We start from the raw sequence: 9,967 nt of genomic DNA on the forward strand, positions 1-9,967 counted from the left end.
TAGTAGATATATAAATGTATATGTGCCTACTTTCATTTAGATAAAGATAAGAGTTAAAATATAAGCAGACATACTTCTGTAAGATGTATATAAATAATATAACTTAAGAAATAATAATAAAACGGTAGCAAAATATAAAAATTATTTCCTACTAGTTTGACTACCTTAAATAAAAATGAAATTACAATGACTACAACGATAATTATGCTTCAATGCTTCACAAAAAAGATTCTTCATTCATTCCTAGATGCAAAATTATTGGCCACAATTTCAAGATCAATGTTGTCCAAGATATCCTCTCAATACACCATGTAGCCAATCCATTCAATATATCTTGTAACATACTTGACCTCAAATAATTTTTCAAAATACTTATTTAAATCTCCTCTTTGCGATTCAATAAACTGATACTCTAGCTTTTTTTCACATCACTAGATAATTGATTTGGCATTCTAACTGATATAATGGTGAAGGAATTTACATCAAATTAGAACCCTAATTAGGGGATAAATCGTTGATTAGATGGAGGGCATGGACTTACAGGGCGGCAGGCTACCGATTGGCGAGCGGGTAGGCGAGGCCGAGGAGATCTGGCAGGGAATCGATCGCTGCCTGTAGTCCTGCCTCATTTTTTTCAGATCAATGTAGTCCTGCCTCGTGGGAGAGATGGGGCAATGGACCGATCGGTTGCATCTTTTCTTACTGGGCATGTTCACTTGTATTAAATATTTTCTTCAGCCCATACTAGAGAAAAGCTGTGATTCTGGGCCCCTCCATGGCCTGGGCCCTAGGCGGCCGCCCATGCCTGCCATGGGTCAGGGCCGGCCCTGGTCTTGATAGCTTACTCGCGTAGCACTTCTCATGCCTACGTAACAGCATCGACGTCATGCAAATGATGACCGGACGAGAACGCGCTCGTAGCGCGGTGGCCAGGCACGGCAGTGGCCTGCCAGCCCGCCCGGGTTCGATCCCCTCTGGGGACGAATTTCGGGTGTCTCACCTGGAACACTATTCTTGGGAGTACTGTTTCTAAATAAATTATAGAGCCTCCCACCCGTTTCGTGCCACAACTGTCATAGCTCAAAACACGTGTGCTCTGTGTGTTGTAGTTGTAGGTCTAGCCGGTGTACTAGGAGTGTGCGTGTGGAATGAGTTGGTACACTCAGTTAAGATACTACATCTGTACCACCGTTTGAGAGGCATCAGAAAAAAAATGATGACCGGACTCCGCATCATGATTCTTCGCCTCACTCACAGAATTCAGACCGTTTTAATTTACTCGTATCATTCTGCATTTTATTTGGTTCACCCACATTAGTTTGTATCTAGTCTATTTTTAGTACGTAGATTCACTCAGTTTACTTTATATCTAGTCTACTTTATAAGCATCTAAAATATTTTATATTTTCAAACAGAGAGTAGGTTATTGTGCGTAGTGGTTAGTGGCGGGCCAACTAGCCCTCTGGCCTCTCCTTCCTCGCTGCAAAGCTTGGTTTAGCCCATTGCGAGCTCGGCTCTGCCTAGCTGCAGCAGCTGGCCGACTCCAGCAGCTAGCCGGCTCCAGTTGTGGCTAGCTCCAACTTCAGCCAGCTCTACCTCTAGCCAAGCTACACTACAGGAATGGCTTGGTGTGCCGACGGCCTCTCCGTACGCCGACGGCCAAATATCGGGGCCGTCGGCATACAGGCCAGCCAGCCCAGCCCCTGGGTACGCCCCTCGGCGTACGTGTACCATCGGTGTATGCCCCTCTATGCCGACGGCCACCCTCGGCGTATACCTGGCCATCGGCATAGCTGCAGGGTGGCAGTCCGGGTCGGCTGTGCCCTAACGGAGACGTGACGGCGTCACGTCTATGCCGACGGTGCCCCTCGGCATAGCGCATGGCCATTTTTCATTTGTTCCCGCCAAACTTTCCCGCCAAAATGACGTCACATGCCACGCCTATGCCGAGGGGCACCGTCGGCATAGCAGATGCTGCTTTTTTCCTTTTTCCCCGCCTATTTCTCCAGCCCATTTCTCCCGCCCATTCTCTCCCGCCAAGTTTTCTCCCGCCGACGCTCCCGCCAACTTTTTCCGCCGTTTCAGCCCCTCGCCTCCCTATATATACCCATGTGTTCTTCTCCAACACAACACCACCACCAGCACGGTGGGGTGTTGTTTGTCCAATGTTGTACCCCCGGGGCCTTCCGGCTAGACGCACATGCGCTGACGGCACTAGGCATGTCCTGGACGTATAGGGCGGAACTCACCGGTGGGGTGAACCGGAGGGAAACTTGAGATAGCATGGATCCATACTTGCCACCACATGACCTAACAAAGCTCAAAGGAAGGCACAGTGCCACCGCGGCACCGCCGCTGGGGAGTAGTCAATGTTGTAGACCGCGCGGTCAACGGATTAGGGTTTCCCTGGAAATCGAGCCTCGGGGGTGGGAATGACCCCAAAAAATGTGTGTGAGCACATGGTGTGTACACTAGCACGGTGGGGTGTTGTTTGTCCAATGTTGTACCCCCGGGGCCTTCCGGCTACACGCACATGCGCTGATGGCACTTAGGCATGTCCTGGACGTATAGGGTTAGGGCCATTATCACATGAGCCACCCTTCTCGGTAACTTGTTCTTCAAGACAATCTTCAAAAGTGGGCATACCAAGGTTCCTATCCAATGCCGGTGATAAGCAGATATCATCCATCGCGTTGTCTTCAACAAGGTAGTCCACATACGCTGACGGCACCACTTAGGCACATTATTCCAAGAAGAACTGCCTTGATCTACTCGTTAGGGTTAGGGTTTAGGGTTAGGGTCATTATCTCACGAGCCACCCTTCTCAGTAACTTGTTCTTCAAGACAATCTTCAAAAGTGGGCATACCAATGTTCCCATCCTATGCCGGTGAGATAAGCAGATATCATCCATCGCGTTGTCTTCAACAAGGTAGTCCACATGCGCTAACGACACCACTTAGGCACATTATTCCAAGAAGAACTGCCTTGATCTACTCGTTAGGGTTAGGGTTTAGGGTTAGGGCCATTATCTCATGAGCCACCCTTCTCGGTAACTTGTTCTTCAAGACAATCTTCAAAAGTGGGATACCAAGGTTCCCATCCAATGCCGGTGAGATAAGCAGATATCATCCATCGCGTTGTCTTCAACAAGGTAGTCCACATGCGCTGACGGCACCACTTAGGCACATTATTGTAAGAAGAATTGCCTTGATCTACTGGTTAGGGTTAGGGTTAGGGTTTAGGGTTAGGGTATAGGGTTCGGGCCATTATCACATGAGCCACCCTTCTTGGTAACTTGTTCTTCAAGGCAATCTTCAAAAGTGGGCATACCAAGGTTCCTATCCAATGCCGGTGATAAGCAGATATCATCCATCGCGTTGTCTTCAACAAGGTAGTCCACATGCGCTGACGGCGCCACTTAGGCACATTATTCCAAGAAGAACTGCCTTGATCTACTCGTTAGGGTTAGGGTTTAGGGTTAGGGCCATTATCTCACGAGCCACTCTTCTCAGTGTTCTTCAAGACAATCTTCAAAATTGGGCATACCAAGGTTCCCATCCTATGCCGGTGAGATAAGCAGATATCATCCATCGCGTTGTCTTCAACAAGGTAGTCCACATGCGCTAACGACACCACTTAGGCACATTATTCCAAGAAGAACTGCCTTGATCTACTCGTTAGGGTTAGGGTTTAGGGTTAGGGCCATTATCTCTTGAGCCACCCTTCTCGGTAACTTGTTCTTCAAGACAATCTTCAAAAGTGGGATACCAACGTTCTCATCCAATGCCGGTGAGATAAGCAGATATCATCCATCGCGTTGTCTTCAACAAGGTAGTCCACATGCGCTGACGGCACCACTTAGGCACATTATTGTAAGAAGAATTGCCTTGATCTACTGGTTAGGGTTAGGGTTAGGGTTTAGGGTTAGGGTATAGGGTTAGGGCCATTATCACATGAGCCACCCTTCTCGGTAACTTGTTCTTCAAGACAATCTTCAAAAGTGGGCATACCAAGGTTCCTATCCAATGCCGGTGATAAGCAGATATCATCCATCGCGTTGTCTTCAACAAGGTAGTCCACATGCGCTGACGGCACCACTTAGGCACATTATTCCAAGAAGAACTGCCTTGATCTACTCGTTAGGGTTAGGGTTTAGGGTTAGGGCCATTATCTCACGAGCCACCCTTCTCAGTAACTTGTTCTTCAAGACAATCTTCAAAAGTGGGCATACCAAGGTTCCCATCCTATGCCGGTGAGATAAGCAGATATCATCCATCGCGTTGTCTTCAACAAGGTAGTCCACATGCGCTAACGACACCACTTAGGCACATTATTCCAAGAAGAACTGCCTTGATCTACTCGTTAGGGTTAGGGTTTAGGGTTAGGGCCATTATCTCATGAGCCACCCTTCTCGGTAACTTGTTCTTCAAGACAATCTTCAAAAGTGGGATACCAAGGTTCCCATCCAATGCCGGTGAGGTTAGCAGATGTCATCCATCGCGTTGTCTTCAACAAGGTAGTCCACATGCGCTGACGGCACCACTTAGGCACATTATTGTAAGAAGAATTGCCTTGATCTACGCGGAGCCGCGTGGCGTCATTTTATGTGTCCTAGTAACCACTGCAAAAGATGGAATTGGGATATGACAATTATCTTGAAAAACCCTTCACGGATAGGGCTCTCACGTCCGGAGTTCTATGGCTTTTAGGGGAAATAAGCAGGAAACGGCACGTTTCACCACATAGTTTGTCGGAATGGGGCCATATTTGGCACGTGCATGGGCCTTAGGATGGGAAGCAAGGCCCCGGTCGCGGATTTCCAATCCGACCCACGGGCGACGGTTTTTCCATTTTCGGGGTGCCGGAAGGCCTTCTTTTTGTGAAGCAGCTACATGGTGCGCATTTTAGTATTGCGCGGGACCTCCGCGCAGCGGTAGGATACCTCCTACGCACCACCTATCATATGCCATATGCGCGCAGTAGCCATCTGGGAATCCCTCCCGCTTCCTGCGGTGTCCCGCCGAATCCGCTGGAAACTGACCGGATTTGAACTGGGGCCACACTTTCCTTCGCTCAATAAATGGAGAGAAAAATGTTTTTAGGTCTACGACGCATCATTTTATGTGCTAAATGTTTTCCGTTTGGCGCGTTGGCGGACGGGTGCACCCGCGCGCCCGGTACGGCCATACCGCATGTCCCGGCGGCCCCGTTTTGCACAGTTGGCAAAGTAAACGAAGCCAATAAATCACGCGGAGCCGCATGGCGTCATTTTATGTGTCCTAGTAACCACTGCAAAAGATGGAATTGGGATACGGCAATTATCTTGAAAAACCCTTCACGGATAGGGCTCTCACGTCCGGAGTTCTATGGCTTTTAGGGGAAATGAGCAGAAAATGGCCCGTTTCACCACATAGTTTGTCGGAACGGGGCCATATTTGGCACGTGTGTGGGCCTTAGGATGGGAAGCAAGGCCCCGGTCGCGGATTTCCAATCCGACCCACGGGCGACGGTTTTTCCATTTTTGGGGTGCCGGAAGGCCTTCTTTTTGTGAAGCAGCTACATGGTGCGCATTTTATTATTGCGCGGGACCTCCGCGCAGTGGTAGGATATCTCCTACGCACCACCTATCACATGCCATATGCACGTGGTAGCCATCTGGGAATCCCTCCCGCTTCCTGCGGTGTCCCGCCGAATCCGTTGGAAACTTACCGGATTTGAACTGGGGCCACACTTTCCTTCGCTCAATAAATGGAGGAAAAAATGTTTTTAGGTCTACGATGCATCATTTTATGTGCAAAATATTTTCCGTTTGGCGCGTTGGCGGACGGGTGCACCCGCGCGCCCGGTACGGCCATACCGCTTGTCCCGGCGGCCCTGTTTTGCACAGTTGGCAAAGTAAACGAAGCCAATAAATCACGCGGAGCCGCGTGACGTCATTTTATGTGTCCTAGTAACCACTGCAAAAGACGGAATTGGGATACGGCAATTATCTTGAAAAACCCTTCACGGATAGGGCTCTCACGTCCGGAGTTCTATGGCTTTTAGGGGAAATGAGCAGGAAACGGCCCGTTTCACCACATTGTTTGTCGGAACGGGGCCATATTTGGCATGTGCATGGGCCCTAGGATGGGAAGCAAGGCCCCGGTCACAGATTTCCAATCCGACCCACGGGCGATGATCTTTCCATTTTCGTGGTGCCGGAAGGCCTTCTTTTTGTGAAGCAGCTACATGGTGCGCATTTCAGTATCGCGCGGGACCTCCGCGCAGCGGTAGGATACCTCCTACGCACCACCTATCACATGCCATATGCGCGCGGTAGCCATATGGGAATCCTTCCCGCTTCCTGCGGTGTCCCGCCGAATCCGCTGGAAACTGACCGGATTTGAACTGGGGCCATACTTTCCTTCGCTCAATAAATGGAGAGAAAAATGTTTTTAGGTCTACGACGCATCATTTTATGTGCTAAATGTTTTCCGTTTGGCGCGTTGGCGGACGGGTGCACCCGCGCGCCCGGTACGGCCATACCGCATGTCCCAACGGCCCCGTTTTGCACAGTTGGCAAAGTAAACGAAGCCAATAAATCACGCGGAGCCGCGTGGCGTCATTTTATGTGTCCTAGCAACCACTGCAAAAGACGGAATTGGGATACGGCAATTATCTTGAAAAACCCTTCACGGATAGGGCTCTCACGTCCGGAGTTCTATGGCTTTTAGGGGAAATGAGTAGGAAACGGCCCGTTTCACCACATAGTTTATTGGAACGGGGCCATATTTGGTACGTGCGTGGGCCCTAGGATGGGAAGCAAGGCCCCGGTCGCGGATTTCCAATCCGACCCACGGGCGACGGTCTTTCCATTTTCGGGGTGCCGGAAGGCCTTCTTTTTGTGAAGCAGCTACATGGTGCGCATTTCAGTATCGCGCGGGACATCCGCGCAGCGGTAGGATACCTCCTACGCACCACCTATCACATGCCATATGCGTGCGGTAGCCATCTGGGAATTCCTCCCGCTTCCTGTGGTGTCCCGCCGAATCCGCTGGAAACTGACCGGATTTGAACTGGGGCCACACTTTCCTTCGCTCAATAAATGGAGGGAAAAATGTTTTTAGGTCTACGACGCATCATTTTATGTGCTAAATGTTTTCCGTTTGGTGCGTTGGCGGACGGGTGCACCCGCGCGCCCGGTACGGCCATACCGCATGTCCGTTTTGCACAGTTGGCAAAGTAAACAAAGCCAATAAATCACGCGGAGCCGCGTGGCATCATTTTATGTGTCCTAGTAACCACTGCAAAAGACGGAATTGGGATACGGCAATTATCTTGAAAAACCCTTCACGGATAGGGCTCTCACATCCGGAGTTCTATGGCTTTTAGGGGAAAAGAGCAGGAAACGGCCCGTTTCACCACATAGTTTGTCGGAACGGGGCCATATTTGGCACGTGCGTGGGCCCTAGGATGGGAAGCAAGGCCCCGGTCGCGGATTTCCAATCCGACCCACGGGCGACGGTCTTTCCATTTTCGGGGTGCCGGAAGGCCTTCTTTTTGTGAAGTAGCTACATGGTGCGCATTTCAGTATCGCGCGGGACCTCCGCGCAGCGGTAGGATACCTCCTACGCACCACCTATCACATGCCATATGCGTGCAGAAGCCATCTGGGAATCCCTCCCGCTTCCTGCGGTGTCCCGCCGAATCCGTTGGAAACTGACCGGATTTGAACTGGGGCCACACTTTCCTTCGCTCAATAAATGGAGGGAAAAATGTTTTTAGGTCTACGACGCATCATTTTATGTGCTAAATATTTTCCGTTTGGCGCGTTGGCGGATGGGTGCACCCGCGCGCCCGGTACGGCCATGCCGCATGTCCCGGCGGCCCCGTTTTGCACAGTTGGCAAAGTAAACGAAGCCAATAAATCACGCGGAGCCGCGTGGCATCATTTTATGTGTCCTAGTAACCACTACAAAAGGCGGAATTGGGATACGGCAGTTATCTTGAAAAACCCTTCACGGAGAGGGCTCTCACGTCTGGAGTTCTATGGCTTTTAGGGGAAATGAGCAGGAAACGGCCCATTTCACCACATAGTTTGTCGGAACGGGGCCATATTTGGCACGTGCGTGGGCCCTAGGATGGGAAGCAAGGCCCCGGTCGCGGATTTCGAATCCAACCCACGGGCGATGGTCTTTCCATTTTCGGGGTGCCGGAAGGCCTTCTTTTTGTGAAGCAGCTACATGGTGCGCATTTCAGTATCGCGCGGGACCTCCGCGCAGCGGTAGGATACCTCCTACGCACCACCTATCATATGCCATATGCGCGCGGTAGCCATCTGGGAATCCCTCCCGGTTCCTGCGGTGTCCCGCCGAATCCGCTGGAAACTGACCGGATTTGAACTGGGGCCATACTTTCCTTCGCTCAATAAATGGAGGGAAAAATGTTTTTAGGTCTACGACGCATCATTTTATGTGCTAAATGTTTTCCGTTTGGTGCGTTGGCGGACGGGTGCACCCGCGCGGCCGGTACGGCCATACCACATGTCCCGGCGGCCCCGTTTTGCACAGTTGGCAAAGTAAACGAAGCCAAAAAGTCGCGCGGAGCCGCGTGGCGTCATTTTATGTGTCCTAGTAACCACGGCAAAAGACGGAATTTGGATACGGCAATTATACGGCCATACCACATGTCCCGCGCGCCCGGTACGGCCATACCGCATGTTCCGTGCGCCCGGTTAAAGGGGTAGATCTACGGGGCTCTGAGGTTAGGGTTTCATGTACCAGAGGGAATCTCGAGGTAAGATGATATAATTATTTTTACTACTTGTTCCTATGGAGGCACCGCCGATGGAGGTCGGTCAAAGGGGTAGACCGCCCGATCGAAAGGGTAGACCGCGCACTCAATTTAATGTCAACGTGGTAAAAAAGGTAATCTGGACCTAATATAATATATACTAGTATATTATAGTTAGAAGAAACAATGAAAGAAAAAACAAAAAAAAATTCTGGCTAAGCCGAGGGTGGCCCTCGGCGTATGAGGGAATCTGGCTAAGCCGAGGGTGCCCCTCGGCGTAGCTAGGGATCTGGGAACACCTGGTCGGCCTGCCCGCACGCGTTTTCCCCAATCCCGCTCGCGTTTTGCCCAAGTCCCGCGCTCGCGTTTTCCCCAAGTCCCGCGCTCGCGTTTTCAGCCGTCTCCTGCCCGACGCCGCCGCCACCTGCCGCTCCCGCCGCCGCCGCCACCTGCCGCTCGCGCCGCCCTCCTCCCGTCGCGCCGCCCTCCTCCCGTCCCCGACGCCGCCGCCACCTGCCGCTCCCGCCGCCGCCGCCACCTGCCGCTCGCGCCGCCCTCCTCCCGTCGCGCCGCCCTCCTCCCGTCCCCGACCACTGGCCCCCGGCCCTCCTCCCGTCACCGCTGCTCCCGTCCCCGCCCTCCTCCCATCCCCATCCTCTCTGCCCCTCGGCCCTCCTCTCGTCGCCGCCCTCCTCCTCGCCCCGGCCTCCTCCTCGCCCCGGCCCTCCTCCCATCGCCGCCCTCCTCCTCGCCCCGGCCTTCTCCTCGCCCCGGCCATCCTCCCGTCGCCGCCCTCCTCCTCCTCAACACCCCTCCCAGTACCAGGGTATGGTAAGCAACTTTAGCCTTTTTTCATTTTTGTATTGCTTTAATTGTTGTAATAGAAATTGATGTAGAAACAAATAGAAATAGAATTGATTTGAAATAGAAATAGAAATAGAATAGTGGAAATAGAAATTGAAACCATATGTATGTATGTGTGTTCTTCTCCAACAATAGATAGTGGGGATAGAAATAGAATAGTGTAAATAGTAGAAACAAATAGAAATAGAATTGATTTGAAATAGTAATAGAAATAGAATAGTGGACATTTGGAAAGAAATAGAAATGTGTAGTTGAAATAGAAATGATATGTTTAATAATGGAAATAGAAATGCAAATGTGAATTTGTTCTAATAACATGGATTTGTAATA

This window comes from Lolium perenne, chromosome 1 (assembly GCF_019359855.2).
Source record: "Lolium perenne isolate Kyuss_39 chromosome 1, Kyuss_2.0, whole genome shotgun sequence".
NCBI classification, from domain to species: domain Eukaryota; kingdom Viridiplantae; phylum Streptophyta; class Magnoliopsida; order Poales; family Poaceae; genus Lolium; species Lolium perenne.